This window comes from Ranitomeya variabilis, chromosome 8, assembly GCF_051348905.1.
Source record: "Ranitomeya variabilis isolate aRanVar5 chromosome 8, aRanVar5.hap1, whole genome shotgun sequence".
NCBI lineage: Eukaryota > Metazoa > Chordata > Amphibia > Anura > Dendrobatidae > Ranitomeya > Ranitomeya variabilis.
In genome coordinates, this window is record NC_135239.1 from 203957950 (window position 1) to 203975964 (window position 18015).

Genomic DNA, 18015 nt, shown 5'->3' on the forward strand with positions numbered 1-18015 from the left:
CTGCATGTGGTACATGCACATTTTGCATTTCTTTAGCTACGTTGAAAATGGCGACATCTGCTGTGAAAAGTCGAAGGTTTTCTGCTAGAGAATGAACATGATGCAAATGTGAAAATTTGCAGCATGCTCATTTGTTCAAGTCTGCAGCGTTGGGATGAAAAGTGACCAGCAGCAAATCCAACAAAGGTGGATTTACTATAAGGCCTGATTCACACTGGCTACACTTCTCATAACCAGAGCTTGACATATATACAGCCATGAGGCTGTTGAATTCCGGTTGGAACACCCGCAGCCCAGTCCGTGAGTCATGGACCGTTATACAAGGATCTGTGGATGTGGATTTATACTGTGGTGCAACTGTGATTCCCAGCACACCCTGCCTTCATCTGTCTAGGCATGTTGGATATTGTAGTTTCCCCACATCTGGTCAGGAATATGGTTGTTTATTATTGTAATTCTTTTACAGGAGACATTGGCTTCAGTGGACAGGGCGATAACATGAGTATGGTTTAGTTTAGGTTCAATAAAGGAGTCTGCGTCATTCTTTCAATTAAAGGACTTTATTCTGGGTGTGTTTTTTTATACAATATCACTATGGGGTTAGTAATGGGGCATCTTATAGATGCCACCTCATTACTAACCTCTGGGCTTGATGTCACCTGACAATACAAAGGTGACATCAACCACCCAACTATCACCTCACTTGTCACTTCACCAGGGGAAATGGGAAGAACAAGGCTAAGTGCCAGATTTGGCACATGTTATGGATATGCCATTTCTGGGGCGGCTGAGAGCTGATGTTTTTAGTCTGGGAGGGGGCCAATATCCATGGCTCCTTCCTAGGCTATTAATATCAGCTCGCAGCTGTCTGCCTAGCCTTTGCTGGTTATTAATTATTGCAGGATCCTAATGATTTTTTGTGGGGGACCAGGAAAGGCGAAGTATACAGGTGTGAGCTGATATTAATAGCCTGGGAAGCTCCATGGGTATTACCCCCTTCCCAGACTATAAATGTCAGAACCCAGCTGTCCGCTTTCCCTCTGCTGTTTTTTTTCAGAAAATAATTTATTATGTAAAAAAATACATGTACAGTTAGCTACACACGCACTATACTACTTATATATGTGATTGACATCTTTATATATATCTATTCTATTCTGTCGGGTCACGCTGTGATTTTACTGTACACGGCAGATGAATTACCAACTTTTCAAAGGACATCAGTGTGTAAAAATAGTTTTTTTCTCATACCCATTGACTTGTATTGGCGAGTCTTGTCCGAGATACGAGGACAATCGCAACATGCTGCGATTTTTTTCTCAGTCCGATTTCAGCTGAGAAAAAAATCGTAGATGAGTCGGGATTCATAGCGTAAAATTGGTCAGAGTGCAATCTGATTTTTCTCTCAGGTGAGTATGAGCCCTAATACCGGGAATCCTTTTAGCGTGACCGATGCGTCGCGCCTTATCCACATTTACTGTTTCATCCTCTGGACTGTTTCTGCAATCTGATTTTTTTTTTTTCCTGGGACAAGAAATTCTCAGCGGATGAAATTTCTCCCTGCCTAAAGTCAGGACCCCGTGTTCATCTGAGGCCCTTTTGAAATTCTCTGACATTTCCTCTTTTAATCTTTTCTGTTTTGGTAAAGTCCTTTCCTATTTCTGGGAATTGTCTTTCTAGACAAACATTTAATCTGTAGGAAAAAGATATTCTTCAACCGAGAAAGAAAACCCCACACAGGTTAGTTGGACTCGCTAAACCTAAATCTTGTCTCTACGATCTGTGAGGCTTAATGTGAGCAACTGTTCCCTGTTATCAGCCTCCCCACAGTCTGATATAGCAGGTCCTAAAGTCCTTATGTAAGACCCAAAGTGTATCGGAGGCCAATGCCGACTTCTCAGCCTCAGCCCGGCCTCATCGCAGCCGGTACACACCCTAGACCTTGGGATGGTCCTTCTGTTCCCTCCAGGTTCCCAGCACTCTACAGATTTTTAGTGATGTGGAGCGGCCGTCAGCCCCTCCGATATTTGGCCGGATGCAGCAGATGACCCCCACCCACCGGCAATAATATGGATTTTATTGAACTTACGGTTAAGTGTCTCTGCAGCTTCACATGACGACCATTGGATTTTTTTTCCTGCTGTTAGAGAGAAAACGCCGGAGGAGATAAAAGGTCTCATTGTGTGATATTCTGGCCCCGTCGCAGAGTCCACAGCCAATAGTAGCGAGTGGGGCAGCCTGTAGGCCTCTCGTGCACCCACTCCTCTCAGTGCCGGGTGAATAAACAGATGACCGGTTGTAGTGCAGTAACACAGAACCTCCACCCAAAATGGTGTGAAGTCTTATTATAATCTCCCGCTGTCAATCATACGGCTTTCCCAGACTGATATCGGCCTACGGCTCATGACAAAGCTGCCTGCAGTACAGGGGCACCCGACATGTGGCGCCACATGGTGCCACCACACGCTATTGTATTCTGCCAGCTCTGGGGATCGTGAATCAGCTTCTGTTGGAGCCACCCTGAACAGATGTCAAGCCACTGATTGCAATGAGTCCTATATTCAAGGGCAAATCTAGAGAGGGGTCTTAATACTCTTACCCCAAGCCAAGAGATTTGCCAACTCTCTTCTTTTTTTTCTGGAAGCCGCCCAGATATTTGGAGAGAGTTGGCAAAGGTTACATATAAATTATTAAACATTAACCGCTAAACCATCCTTGACCTCAAAGGGTTCTTCTCATCGTAGCCGAACGGGACCGTGCCCCACTCCGGTTTCCTGCTTGCAGGGGGCAGTACACTCCTGATTGATTGGCGGTTCGGACAAGTGGCATGGCTGAGCTGCTTTTTGTCCACTGCTGCTATATGAGACACCTTAAAGGGTTATTCCAAAAAAAAAGTCAAGTTACCCCCTATCTATTGAATAGGAGATGACTTGCTGATCTCTGGGGGTCTGACCCAATCCCAATAATTTTTAAAAATAAACCCACACTTCTGGTCTCCCCCAGCATCTGTGCCCACTGCCAGGAGGTAACATGTGAGTGACCAATAAGCTGCATCCTACAGGACCCCCAACGCTGACCCCTATTTGCAGGGAGACGTTTGCCATCCGGGGGTAGCCATCAGCGACTTACGGATCAGATTCCATTTTCAGTGTGGATATAGTATGAGATAATAGCCATATTGAAGTCCGTCATTACGTTCATTGCTGCACAATCACAGCAGCTAAGTGAAAACTGTGCAAAACTTTTCGGTAATGGCTGCCATATTGGTTCCAGGCACCGGGTTATAGTGGAGACTGTCTCATTGTAGAAGTGCATCCTTCACCCCCATCCTGGGTCATAAAGTCTTCACAGGGCCCCTGAGTCGCCTCAGCGACACATACAGGTTCAGACTCCACTGCCTTATGCCGCTATGGATCTTTTACACCGCCATATTGTGGTCCGTCACACTCATGAATCCTTTCTTCTGCAGGCACATGATCATTAGCGCGTCTGCAGCTCGTATACAATTAACGTCACATACAGAAGTCACTTATACTCTATATACGGTAAAAACTCTTTAAGACCCATTCAAACGGGACGATTTTGGCCCATTAATGAGCAACGATGGCCGATCATCTGGCCCATTCACACTGGCTGACAAACACCATACGGGGAAGAATGCTGATTAACATGATCCCAATACCGCATAATCCTGTCGGCAGCACAACCCGTGTCTACATATCGCAAGGTGCTGCCGATAATTATGACTTTTATGCCGCCATGAACGATCTCTACATCCATTGACTGATCATTTTGCCAGGTAATCGGCGGCATTACCCCAGACGATAATCAGTAATGAACGTACTTATGAGCGCTCGTTCACTCGTTATCGGCCTGTCCTAATGGGCCTTTATTCTGGTCTGTGAGAGTCCAACAATTCCCATAGTCCGGCAGTTCCCTGATAATCTGCAGCGGCCCCAGACACAATCACAAAGATCCCCCATATTGTTCTGGAAAGGCCATCCCGCTCTCAAGGGTCTGTGTTTTGTCCCCCACCCCTTATTATACGTCGGCTGTTGCCTGTATGAGGTGAAAATTTTGGGATTTCCCAGTTATATTTACTGCAGCTAAATTATCATACCTCCCAACTTTTGAAGATGGGAAAGAGGGACAAAGTTTGCGGCGCGCTTTGCGCGCCGCGGCAAATTTTAGGCCACGCCTCTGACCACACCCATTCATAATTAGTCACACCCATATCCACATCCCAACCACACCCATTTAGCACTGCCGATCACACTGTTTCATATACAATAATTATAAACAAAAAAATATGGCCACACAGTGCCCCATACTGTATAATGGCCACACATGATGCTCCATACTGTATAATGACCGCACATGATACTCCATACTGTATAATGGCCACACATGATGCTCCATACTGTACGATAACCACACATGACGCTCCATAATATATAATGACCACACATGACGCTCCATAATATATAATGAACACACATGACGCTCCATACTGTATAATGAACACACATGATGCTCCATACTGTATGACCGCACATGATGCTCCATAGTGTATAATGACCGCACATGATGCTCCATACTGCTGTATGACCGCACATGATGCTCCATACTGTATAATGACCGCACATGATGCTCCATACTGTATGACCGCAAATGATGCTCCATACTGTATAATGACCGCACATGATGCTCCAGACTGTATAATGACTGCACATGATGCTCCAGACTGTATAATGACCGCACATGATGCTCCAGACTGTATAATGACCGCACATGATGCTCCAGACTGTATAATGACCGCACATGATGCTCCAGACTGTATAATGACCGCACATGATGCTCCATACTGTATAATGAACACACATGATGCTCCATACTGTATGACCGCACATGATGCTCCATAGTGTATAATGACCGCACATGATGCTCCATACTGTATAATGACCGCACATGATGCTCCATACTGTATAATGACCGCACATGATGCTCCATACTGTATGACCGCAAATGATGCTCCATACTGTATAATGACCGCACATGATGCTCCAGACTGTATAATGAATGCACATGATGCTCCAGACTGTATAATGACCGCACATGATGCTCCAGACTGTATAATGACCGCACATGATGCTGCAGACTGTATAATGACCGCACATGATGCTCCAGACTGTATAATGACCGCACATGATGCTCCATACTGTATGACCGCAAATGATGCTCCAGACTGTATAATGACCGCACATGATGCTCCAGACTGTATAATGACCGCACATGATGCTCCAGACTGTATAATGACCGCACATGATGCTCCAGACTGTATAATGACCGCACATGATGCTCCAGACTGTATAATGACCGCACATGATGCTCCAGACTGTATAATGACCGCACATGATGCTCCAGACTGTATAATGACCGCACATGATGCTCCAGACTGTATAATGGCCGCACATGATGCTCCATACTGTATAATGGCCGCACATGATGCTCCATACTGTATAATGGCCGCACATGATGCTCCATACTGTATAATGGCCGCACATGATGCTCCATACTGTATAATGGCCACACATGATGCTCCATACTGTATAATGACCGCACATGATGCTCCATACTGTATAATGGCCACACATGATGCTCCATACTGTATAATGACCGCACATGATGCTCCATACTGTATAATGACCGCACATGATGCTCCATACTGTATAATGGCCGCACATGATGCTCCATACTGTCTAATGACCGCACATGATGCTCCATACTGTATAATGACCGCACATGATGCTCCATATTGTATAATGACCACACATGATGCTCCATACTGTATAATGACCGCACATGATGCTCCATACTGTATAATGGCCACACATGATGCTCCATACTGTATAATGACCGCACATGATGCTCCATACTGTATAATGACCGCACATGATGCTCCATACTGTATAATGGCCGCACATGATGCTCCATACTGTCTAATGACCGCACATGATGCTCCATACTGTATAATGACCGCACATGATGCTCCATATTGTATAATGACCACACATGATGCTCCATACTGTATAATGACATACAGGCACGCAGCTCACACACAGGCACGCAGCTCACACGCACGCAGCTCACACACGCACGCAGCTCACACACGCACGCAGCTCACACACGCACGCAGCTCACAAACACATGCAGCTTTGACACAAATGCATCACACGCAGCCATCACACACACACGCAGCCATCACACATACACACGCAGCCATCACACACACACACACACGCAGCCATCACACACACACGCAGCCATCACACACACACGCAGACATCACACACACACACGCAGCCATCACACACACACACGCAGCCATCACACACACACACGCAGCCATCACACACACACACACACACACACACACACGCAGCCATCACACACACGCAGCCATCACACACACGCAGCCATCACACACACACACACAGCCATCACACACACACACACAGCCATCACACACACACACGCAGCCATCACACACACACACGCAGCCATCACACACACACACACACGCAGCCATCACACACACACACACACGCAGCCATCACACACACACGCAGCCATCACACACACACACGCAGCCATCACACACACACACGCAGCCATCACACACACACACGCAGCCATCACACACACACACACACACGCAGCCATCACACACACGCAGCCATCACACACACGCAGCCATCACACACACGCAGCCATCACACACACACAGCCATCACACACACACACACAGCCATCACACACACGCAGCCATCACACACACACACACACGCAGCCATCACACACACACGCAGCCATCACACACACACGCAGCCATCACACACACACACGCGCGCAGCCATCACACACGCAGCCATCACACACGCAGCCATCACACACGCAGCCATCACACACACACACAGCCATCACACACACACAGCCATCACACACACACACGCAGCCATCACACACACACACACGCAGCCATCACACACACACACACGCAGCCATCACACACACACGCAGCCATCACACACACACGCAGCCATCACACACACACACGCAGCCATCACACACACGCAGCCATCACACACAAACACGCAGCCATCACACACACACACGCAGCCATCACACACACACACACACGCAGCCATCACACACACACGCAGCCATCACACACACACACGCAGCCATCACACACGCAGCCATCACACACATCACACACACACAATCTCCTCTGTGATGCAGGGGCGGCTGATGTCCATGTGCAGCTCTCTGCTGAAGTCTTCAGTCTCCTGCTCACAGCTCTGCACTATCCCGGCACCTCCCCCGTCTCTCCTTCTCTGCCGGGATAGCAGCTAAGAGCAGAAGCCGGAGCTCCGTGCACACACAGCCAGAGGTAGTGAATCGCTGACCTTTCTTCTTGATTGCTGCAGGCTCTCTCCTTCAGCGTGGCAGCGCCGCACAGGGGGCGGGAGGGGGGGGGGGTGTTGCGCGGGCGGTCAGGAGGCAGCTTTTATAAAAAAAAAAAAAAAAAACAGGCTGGCTCTCTCTACGTCCCGGAAGTGGGCGGGGCTTCACCGGCGGCCGCAAATTCGGGATTTTAAATGCCCGAAGCGGGACAGCGGGACCCCGGTGCCAAAGCGGGACTGTCACGCTGAAATCGGGACGGTTGGGAGGTATGAATTATATGGCTGCTCGGGCCTCTCACTGAGGGTCTGGAAACCATGGAAACAAGAAAATGGTGCAGGATATAGGAATATCATACAGTACGGAGAACAGAAGCCGACGTACACTGCCGGGACCTCACGATACACAGATCTGGGGATAGAGGGCCCAACCGGGCTCCGATTATTAACACCCCCTACTCAGTAAGTAAGCCCAGCTCTGCGGAAATCTAGGGACTTAGCTGTGCTCTCGGTCCCACCTGGAAACATGCCGATCCTGCTGGGACCACCCATTTATAGACAGGTTTTCTGTAATCCCTGCACCTTTGTGCCTGGGACATCCCCAAATTTATTAGGATTGCTTCCAGATAATCTGGGAATGATGCCAAGTATGGAAACCACCACCAGAGGTGCCTTGTGGTGGCTTATTCAGGAGTCGGGAGAGTTGGCGATAATGTGCTATGTAAGAAGTATGGGCACCAGATCACCGTAGTCCAAGGTCCTGTCTAGTCCACCATGACAGCCGGAGAAGGGCGGTCTTCACTTCTGCCTCCAGAATCCTGGACATCGCTTCCACTTACTAGGTGCCACGCACATCATGACTTTGTGGGACCTAGTAAGCACAAGAGGCGCCCAGTATGCCAGGCCAAGGATGCCGGACGCAGAAGAGAAGGTTGCCCTACTCCATCTGTCAAGGAGGCCCAGACTGGATGCCAGTCCAGGGCAATGCAAATCTTTCTACTCAACTCTAATGGGCACCTTTAGGGGTCAAGATCTGTCAAACTTCTGCCCTACTGTGTAGGCGACCATGCTATACAGATCTCTGGCACGGCACGTCTGTGGTGTATACACCAAGCCGACGGATGTATATGGAAGGATGACGAGTTTCGGCCTACTAGGCATCAAGCCCAGGTATAACGTCCGCACGTGGACCCCATATCTTCAGACTAGACCTCTCATACTCGGAGCCTCTCCGCACTCACAGACTCAGCAGATGAAAGTCAGCGTAGGTTCTGTGCTGTGTAGGAGGCGCCATATGTTGTTTTTGCAGACGAGTTTGGAATTCTGGAAAAAACAACATTGAAATATTTAACGTCAGATATGAAGACATCTGCCCGCCATGTCTGTGAGGGGCCCTTTAAGGCGAGATGTTTATTTGTGGTGTGCGCTATAAACTAATGAAATAGGAGGTGCTGTGCCAAAAACATTACCAGAAAGGTGTGCGCAAAGCAAAAATCATAAATTCAAAGATACAGAATAGACCATAAAAAGTGGTGAAGATCTAATAGACAACCAATCAAAATTTGGCTTTGGTAAGCTAATATTAAAAAGTGTTTAATGTTTCTGCAGCACCTCTACAGGGAAAAAGAAGTATTACACAGTTACTACTGTAACTTTGGATGTGTCGGGTCCTCCAGAGGTGTAGATCCTCTTTGTCACCCGCCCTTAGCGCCCTCTTTTCTAGTCCGGTCATATTTTAGTCTTTTTGGACTACTCGCTCCCCCCATTCATCCAACATCCTGGACTCTCAGGGAGTGTTGATAAATTGAAGGACTAAATATTTCTGAAATGAATTTTTCATGTTGGATTTATGGGAAGCTAATTATTGGTAAGTGCTCGGAGATTTACAGCATATTGATCATCATGACCAACATCGCTCCCGCCATTCATGTTTTATCATCTCGTCCCCCTCCCCAGAGAGTTCTGTTACTTATCTGCTGAGATCTTCAGGCGCAGGATGAATGCCGCTCCGACATTCACACAAATCATATGTGATGCGTGGCATCCCCACGTCACACCTCATTTGTAATGTTCCTTATGAATGAATGCAATCATTTTCCAATACATGTCAAGCCTCCGAGCGAAAAGGGCAAAGTCAGAGGTCATCAGCCTGCAATATAATACCCCAGACACAGGGGTACAAAACATATCAGCATTACAAGCTGCGGGGGGCCTATAGTGCTCACAGGGACTGGCACAATAATAAACAAGGACATAGGTTCAACATAGACAACCCAAGGGCAGATTACTGGCGGACGGGACCATGGGAGAGCAGCTCTGGAGGATAATACAGCATACGTAATGTAATGTCTGTACAGAGTGACTGCACCAGCAAAATAGTGAGTGCAGCTCTGGAGTATAATACAGGATGTAACTCAGGATCAGTAATGTAGTGTATGTACACAGTGACTGCACCAGCAGAATAGTGAGTGCAGCTCTGGGGTATAATACAGGATGTAACTCAGGATCAGTAATGTAATGTATGTACACAGTGACTGCACCAGCAGAATAGTGAGTGCAGCTCTGGGGTATAATACAGGATGTAACTCAGGATCAGTAATGTAATGTATGTACACAGTGACTGCACCAGCAGAATAGTGAGTGCAGCTCTGGGGTATAATACAGAATGTAACTCAGGATCAGTAATGTAATGTATGTACACAGTGACTGCACCAGCAGAATAGGGAGTACAGCTCTGGGGTATAATACAGAATGTAACTCAGGATCAGTAATGTAATGTATGTACACAGTGACTGCACCAGCAGAATAGTGAGTGCAGCTCTGGAGTATACTACAGGATGTAACTCAGGATCAGTAATGTAATGTATGTACACAGTGACTTCACCAGCAGAATAGTGAGCGCAGCTCTGGGGTATAATACAGAATGTAACTCAGGATCCGTAATGTAATGTATGTACACAATGACTGCACCAGCAGAATAGTGAATGCAGCTCTGGGGTATAATACAGAATGTAACTCAGGATCCGTAATGTAATGTATGTACACAGTGACTGCACCAGCAGAATAGTGAGTGCAGCTCTGGGGTATAATACAGAATGTAACTCAGGATCAGTAATATAATGTATGTACACAGTGACTGCACCAGCAGAATAGGGAGTACAGCTCTGGGGTATAATACAGGATGTAACTCGGGATCCGTAATGTAATGTATGTACACAATGACTGCACCAGCAGAATAGTGAATGCAGCTCTGCAGCATAATACAGAATGTAACTCAGGATCAGTAATGTAATGTATGTACATAGTGACTGCACCAGCAGAATAGTGAGTGCAGCTCTGGATTATACTACAGGATGTAACTCAGGATCAGTAATGTAATGTATGTACACAGTGACTGCACCAGCAGAATAGTGAGTGCAGCTCTGGGGTATAATACAGAATGTAACTCAGGATCAGTAATGTAATGTATGTACACAGTGACTGCACCAGCAGAATAGGGAGTACAGCTCTGGGGTATAATACAGAATGTAACTCAGGATCAGTAATGTAATGTATGTACACAGTGACTGCACCAGCAGAATAGTGAGTGCAGCTCTGGAGTATACTACAGGATGTAACTCAGGATCAGTAATGTAATGTATGTACACAGTGACTTCACCAGCAGAATAGTGAGCGCAGCTCTGGGGTATAATACAGAATGTAACTCAGGATCCGTAATGTAATGTATGTACACAATGACTGCACCAGCAGAATAGTGAATGCAGCTCTGGGGTATAATACAGAATGTAACTCAGGATCCGTAATGTAATGTATGTACACAGTGACTGCACCAGCAGAATAGTGAGTGCAGCTCTGGGGTATAATACAGAATGTAACTCAGGATCAGTAATATAATGTATGTACACAGTGACTGCACCAGCAGAATAGGGAGTACAGCTCTGGGGTATAATACAGGATGTAACTCGGGATCCGTAATGTAATGTATGTACACAATGACTGCACCAGCAGAATAGTGAATGCAGCTCTGCAGCATAATACAGAATGTAACTCAGGATCAGTAATGTAATGTATGTACATAGTGACTGCACCAGCAGAATAGTGAGTGCAGCTCTGGATTATACTACAGGATGTAACTCAGGATCAGTAATGTAATGTATGTACACAGTGACTGCACCAGCAGAATAGTGAGCGCAGCTCTGGGGTATAATACAGAATGTAACTCAGGATCCGTAATGTAATGTATGTACACAATGACTGCACCAGCAGAATAGTGAATGCAGCTCTGCAGCATAATACAGAATGTAACTCAGGATCAGTAATGTAATGTATGTACATAGTGACTGCACCAGCAGAATAGTGAGTGCAGCTCTGGAGTATACTACAGGATGTAACTCAGGATCAGTAATGTAATGTATGTACACAGTGACTGCACCAGCAGAATAGTGAGTGCAGCTCTGGGGTATAATACAGAATGTAACTCAGGATCAGTAATGTAATGTATGTACACAGTGACTGCACCAGCAGAATAGTGAGTGCAGCTCTGGGGTATAATACAGGATGTAACTCAGGATCAGTAATGTAATGTATGTACACAGTGACTGCACCAGCAGAATAGTGAGTGCAGCTCTGGGGTATAATACAGAATGTAACTCAGGATCAGTAATGTAATGTATGTACACAGTGACTGCACCAGCAGAATAGGGAGTACAGCTCTGGGGTATAATACAGGATGTAACTCAGGATTAGTAATGTAATGTATGTACACAGTGACTGCACCAGCAGAATAGTGAGTGCAGCTCTGGGGGATAATACAGGATGTAACTCAGGATCAGTAATGTAATGTATGTACACAGTGACTGCACCAGCAGAATAGTGAGCGCAGCTCTGGAGGAAAATACAGTACGTAACTCAGGATCCAAGGTGGGACTTCTGCCTGTGTTAGATCAGTTCTGTTACATTCACTAAGTTGATAATTGGGATAGAGAAGGTAACTAGCATTTACTTGCATCTCCATGGCAGGTGATCAGTCTGGGATAATTGTGATATATTCATGGAGAACTGTCTATGATCCTTATAATACTGTTTATATAGATGTGAAATGTACCAAAATTTGAATTGTGCCCTAATAAATAGAAGGAGTGACCGGGATTATAAAAAAGTTTTTTTCTTTTTAATTTTCTGAAACAGCGCCTCCCTGGTCCGATGGAGGTGTCTGGTATCACGGCTCCATTCTAATTACATGAATGCTGAAATACCAGTCACTGACTTTGGGCAAGATTGGTGCCTTTTCTGAAAAAGAAAAAAAAAAAAGACCCTCATTCCTAATTCCAGACCACCCCTGCAAATAAAAGAAACCGCAATTAAAACTAACAAAAGATAATTCCCTCATTAAAAGAAAGTAGCTGAAAATGTACATTTTTATACTGCGTGTCTGTCCTGATGACAAGGCACATGTCTAAGATACAGATTTCCCCGCAGCACCGAGTCCTCACACCCTGATCTGACGCAGCGTGCCAGCGCTCCCAGCGGGGCCCCCGTATAGGATTAGACCCCAGCTGGGTGCTTAGTGTCAGCTCCCCTCACACATGGCACATCACCCAACCCAGAATCTGCGGTAATGACAGCGTGATCTCCTCTTCCTTCACGTGCTGCGTCCCTTGCAATGTGTGCCATCAGATTATGCTGCATTACCCTGCCGGCTTAGCCGCAGCAGACTGATCCTGTGCTGGGCGACTGCAGGCAAAAAAAAAGTACAGCCCCTGGCACTGCATGGGTTAATGTTACAGCAATCTGACATTTGCATCTACCATAGTGACCTGCATTCTGCATGGATCTGATGCCCAGTGCATATCTGTATGATGATAAGTGCACTCACTTGTTGGCAGGCTGCAGTCACCCTCTGCGGTGGGCACATGTCCGCTGCTGCATGGCCTTCCCCATGCTGATGATGCTGCGCTCACCTTGGCAGTGTCCCTGCAGTTCATTCAGCACAGCTTCCCTCTGCCTGCAGACAGCTGACTGGGATGCTCAGACCCAACTAGCAGAGCCCGGCTGCAGGGATTCGGATGCAGTCGCTATGTGGATCATCTGATGATGGGGCACGTTACATAAAATATACAGGGATGCAATGAGAATTCAGGTTACTAAGCCGAGAATCCATCCTTAAAAGATTTTTTTGCATCATGATGCTATTACGAAAGCAGAATAAATTAAGTCCATTCACATATAATAAATTATGGTATCCTGCAGTTTTACAATCAAACACTAGATGTCACTGCAGCGGGAGAACACTCTACAGTAAACCATCTCACTTTGCAGCTTGTCGTAAATGCTCAGGTAAAATAGACGCTGCAAAATGTGAACTGGTGCAGAGCAGTGTGCTTAAAATTTGAGTCTGTTCGTTAGGAATGAGGGCTCATCGAGACCTGGTGGATAAATATTGTGAGTCCACAACGTCCGGACCCCCATTGTCTGACTAAACTTTGATAACCACAGATCTACCGCTGTATGGACAGTCAGTAGTATAACTATAGGGGGTGAAAAAGCAGTAAGGGCACCCAGGGCAAAAGGTCCCTCTGCCACACCTGAATTACATACTGTAGTTACTAGCTAAGTTTCACTCTGCCTAACGTCATGCTGCTGCAGTGCAGTATAGTGCAACCTCCACCAGAGGGAGCTTGAGAGGGAAATTAGATTGCGTACACAGAGTAGCACCACAGAGCAGCAGCACAGGAGCCACCAAGTGGCGAGACAGTGGTCAGACAAGCCAAGTAAAAAAACATTCAGGGGCAGAAGTACAAAAGGTATCAGCAGTACACGTGGTCAGGAACAAGCCAGGAAGTTCAGCAACTGTTAGAAGCGGATAAGACAAAGACAGAAAGCAGAAGCAAGTCCGAATACAAGCCAAGTCAGAAACCAGAGAATCAAACCGACAAACAGGGAAACTGTTATGGTTCCCAATGGCAGGGGAACATCAGAAACATAGAAAAACGGACAAGCTCTCGGGTGATGGAAACTAGAGCTGACCGCGATGCTAAACCTATACACACAACTAATAGTAGCCAGGGAACGTGCCTACGTTTTCGCTAGACGTCTCGCACCAGCCGGAGGACTAACTACCCCTAATAGATGAAACACAGTCCTGGCTTGCCTCCAGAGGAAAATTCCCCACAGGAGATAGTAGCCCCCCACATATAATAACGGTGAGTTAAGGTGAAAAGACAAACGTAGTATGAAAACAGATTTAGCACAGCGAGGCCCACTAACTAGATAGCAGAAGGATACAATAGTGGACTTCGCAGTCAGCTACAAAACCCTATCAAAAACCATCCTGAAATTACCTTAAACTCATGTGCCAACTCATGGCACCGGAGTGGCAATTTCAGCCCACAAGAGCTTCCAGCTGCAGAGAATCACATAACTGCAAACTGGACAAAACATACAAAAATAGACTAAGGACAGAAATGTCCAACTTAGCTGGTCAGCAGACTGGGAGCAGGTACATGCAACAGAAAGACTCTGGTTACATTGATGGCCGGCATTGGAATGACTGAGGAACAAGGCTAAATAGGAAACTCCCACATCCTGATAGAAACAGGTGAAAAGCTCACAAGACACCAGTACCACAAGCGACCACTGGGGGAGCCAAATAACCGAATCACAACAGTACCCCCCCCTTAAGGAGGGGACACCGAACCCTCACAAGAACCACCAGGGCGATCTGGATGAGCCCTATGAAAGGCACGGACCAAATCAGAGGCATGAACATCTGAAGCTGAAACCCAAGAATTATCCTCCTGACCGTAGCCCTTCCACTTAACCAGATATTGAAGTCTCCGTCTGGAAACACGGGAGTCCAAGATTTTCTCCACCACGTACTCCAATTCACCCTCAACCAGCACAGGAGCAGGAGGCTCAACAGAAGGCACAACTGGCACCTCATACCTCCGCAATAACGACCGATGGAAAACATTATGGATAGCAAAGGATGCTGGGAGGTCCAAACGAAAAGACACAGGGTTAAGAATTTCCAAAATCCTATAAGGACCGATGAACCGAGGCTTAAACTTAGGAGAAGAGACCCTCATAGGGACAAAACGGGAAGACAACCACACCAAGTCCCCAACACGAAGACGAGGACCAACACGACGATGGCGATTAGCAAAATGCTGAGTCCTCTCCTGGGACAACTTTAAATTGTCCACCACCTGACCCCAAATACGATGCAACCTGTCCACCATAGTATCCACTCCAGGACAATCCGAAGATTCCACCTGACCAGATGAAAAACGAGGATGGAACCCCGAATTGCAAAAGAAAGGGGAAACCAAAGTGGCAGAACTGGCCCGATTATTAAGGGCAAACTCTGCCAACGGCAAAAAGGTGACCCAGTCATCCTGATCAGCAGACACAAAACACCTCAAATAAGTCTCCAAGGTCTGATTAGTACGCTCCGTCTGGCCATTCGTCTGAGGATGAAATGCAGACGAAAAAGACAAATCAATGCCCATCCTGGCACAAAACGCCCGCCAAAATCTGGACACAAACTGAGATCCCCTGTCAGAAACTATATTCTCCGGGATACCATGCAACCGAACCACATTCTGAAAAAACAGAGGCACCAACTCAGATGAGGAAGGCAACTTGGGCAAAGGTACCAAATGAACCATCTTAGAAAAACGGTCACACACCACCCAGATGACAGACATTTTCTGAGAAACAGGGAGATCAGAAATAAAATCCATAGAGATGTGTGTCCAAGGCCTCTTAGGAATAGGCAAGGACAACAACAATCCACTAGCCCGAGAACAACAAGGCTTGGCCCGAGCACAAACATCACAAGACTGCACAAAAGTACGCACGTCCCGAGACAGGGAAGGCCACCAGAAGGACCTAGCCACCAAATCCCTGGTACCAAAAATTCCCGGATGACCTGCCAACGCAGAAGAATGAACCTCCGAGATGACTCTACTGGTCCACTCATCCGGCACAAACAATCTACCAGGCGGACAACGATCAGGCCGATCCGCCTGAAACTCTTGTAAAGCACGTCGCAGGTCAGGGGAGACAGCAGACAATATCACCCCATCCTTAAGGATACCCGTAGGTTTGGAATCACCAGGGAAATCAGGTTCAAAACTCCTAGAAAGGGCATCAGCCTTCACATTTTTAGAACCTGGCAGATACGAGACCACAAAATTAAACCGAGAGAAAAACAACGACCTAGGATTCAGACGTCTGGCCGACTCAAGATAAATCAAATTCTTGTGATCAGTCAAGACCACCACCTGATGTCTAGCACCCTCAAGCCAATGACGCCACTCCTCGAATGCCCATTTCATCGCCAAAAGCTCCCGATTACCAACATCATAGTTTCGCTCGGCGGGCGAAAATTTTCGAGAAAAGAACGCACAAGGTCTCATCACTGAACCATCTGAACTTTTCTGTGACAAAACCGCCCCCGCTCCAATCTCGGAAGCATCAACTTCCACCTGAAAAGGAAGTGAAACATCAGGCTGGCGCAACACAGGGGCAGAAGAAAAGCGGCGCTTAAGCTCTCGAAAGGCCTCCAGAGCAGCAGGAGACCAATCGGCAACATCAGCACCTTTTTTAGTCAAATCAGTCAAAGGCTTGACCACGCTAGAAAAACCAGTTATGAATCGACGATAAAAATTAGCAAAGCCCAAAAATTTCTGAAGGCTCTTAAGAGAAGTCGGCTGCGTCCAGTCACAAATTGCCCGAACCTTAACAGGATCCATCTCAATAGAAGAAGGGGAAAAAATGTACCCCAGAAAAGAAATCTTCTGAACCCCAAAAACACACTTTGCACCCTTTACAAACAGAGAATTGGTCCGCAAAACCTGAAAAACCTTCCTAACCTGTTGAACATGAGACTCCCAGTCATCCGAAAAAATCAAAACATCATCCAGATACACAACCATGAATTTATCCAGATATTCACGGAAAATATTGTGCATAAAAGACTGAAAGACCGAAGGGGCATTTGACAAACCAAAAGGCATTACCAAATACTCAAAATGGCCCTCGGGCGTATTAAATGCGGTTTTCCACTCATCCCCATGCTTAATTCGCACCAAATTATACGCACCGCGAAGATCAATCTTAGAGAACCACTTAGCTCCCTTAATGCGAGCAAATAAATCTGTCAGCAATGGCAAAGGATACTGATATTTGACTGTGATCTTATTTAAGAGTCTATAATCAATACAAGGTCTCAAAGAACCATCTCTTTTGGCTACAAAAAAGAACCCTGCTCCTAAAGGAGACGAAGAAGGACGAATATGTCCTTTTTCCAAGGACTCCCTAATATACTCTCGCATAGCAGCATGTTCAGGTACAGACAGATTGAATAAACGACCCTTAGGAAATTTACTGCCAGGAATCAAATCTATGGCGCAATCACAATCTCTGTGAGGGGGAAGAGAATTAAGAGTAGACTCCTCAAAAACATCACAATAATCAGACAAAAAAGCCGGGATCTCAGAGGGAATAGATGAAGCAATGGAAACCAAAGGTGCGCCCCCATGATTTC

The 18015-nt window shown here is 46.5% G+C and overlaps 1 protein-coding gene across 5 annotated transcripts in view; it reads right to left on the bottom strand.

Moving 5' to 3' along the window:
• PRRT3 (proline rich transmembrane protein 3) overlaps nucleotides 1–18015 on the bottom strand; it is a 66370-nt gene that overhangs the window by 27588 nt on the left and 20767 nt on the right. The window contains exon 1 of one of the 5 annotated variants that reach the window (XM_077276365.1): nucleotides 13339–13492. The exons of 3 other annotated variants lie outside the window; for them this stretch is intronic. The gene's annotated coding sequence lies outside the window, so the exon portion shown is untranslated. Of the gene's footprint in view, nucleotides 1–2089; nucleotides 2177–13338; nucleotides 13493–18015 lie in introns of those variants that run through there. One more of the 5 variants, XM_077276368.1, reaches the window with a different exon arrangement.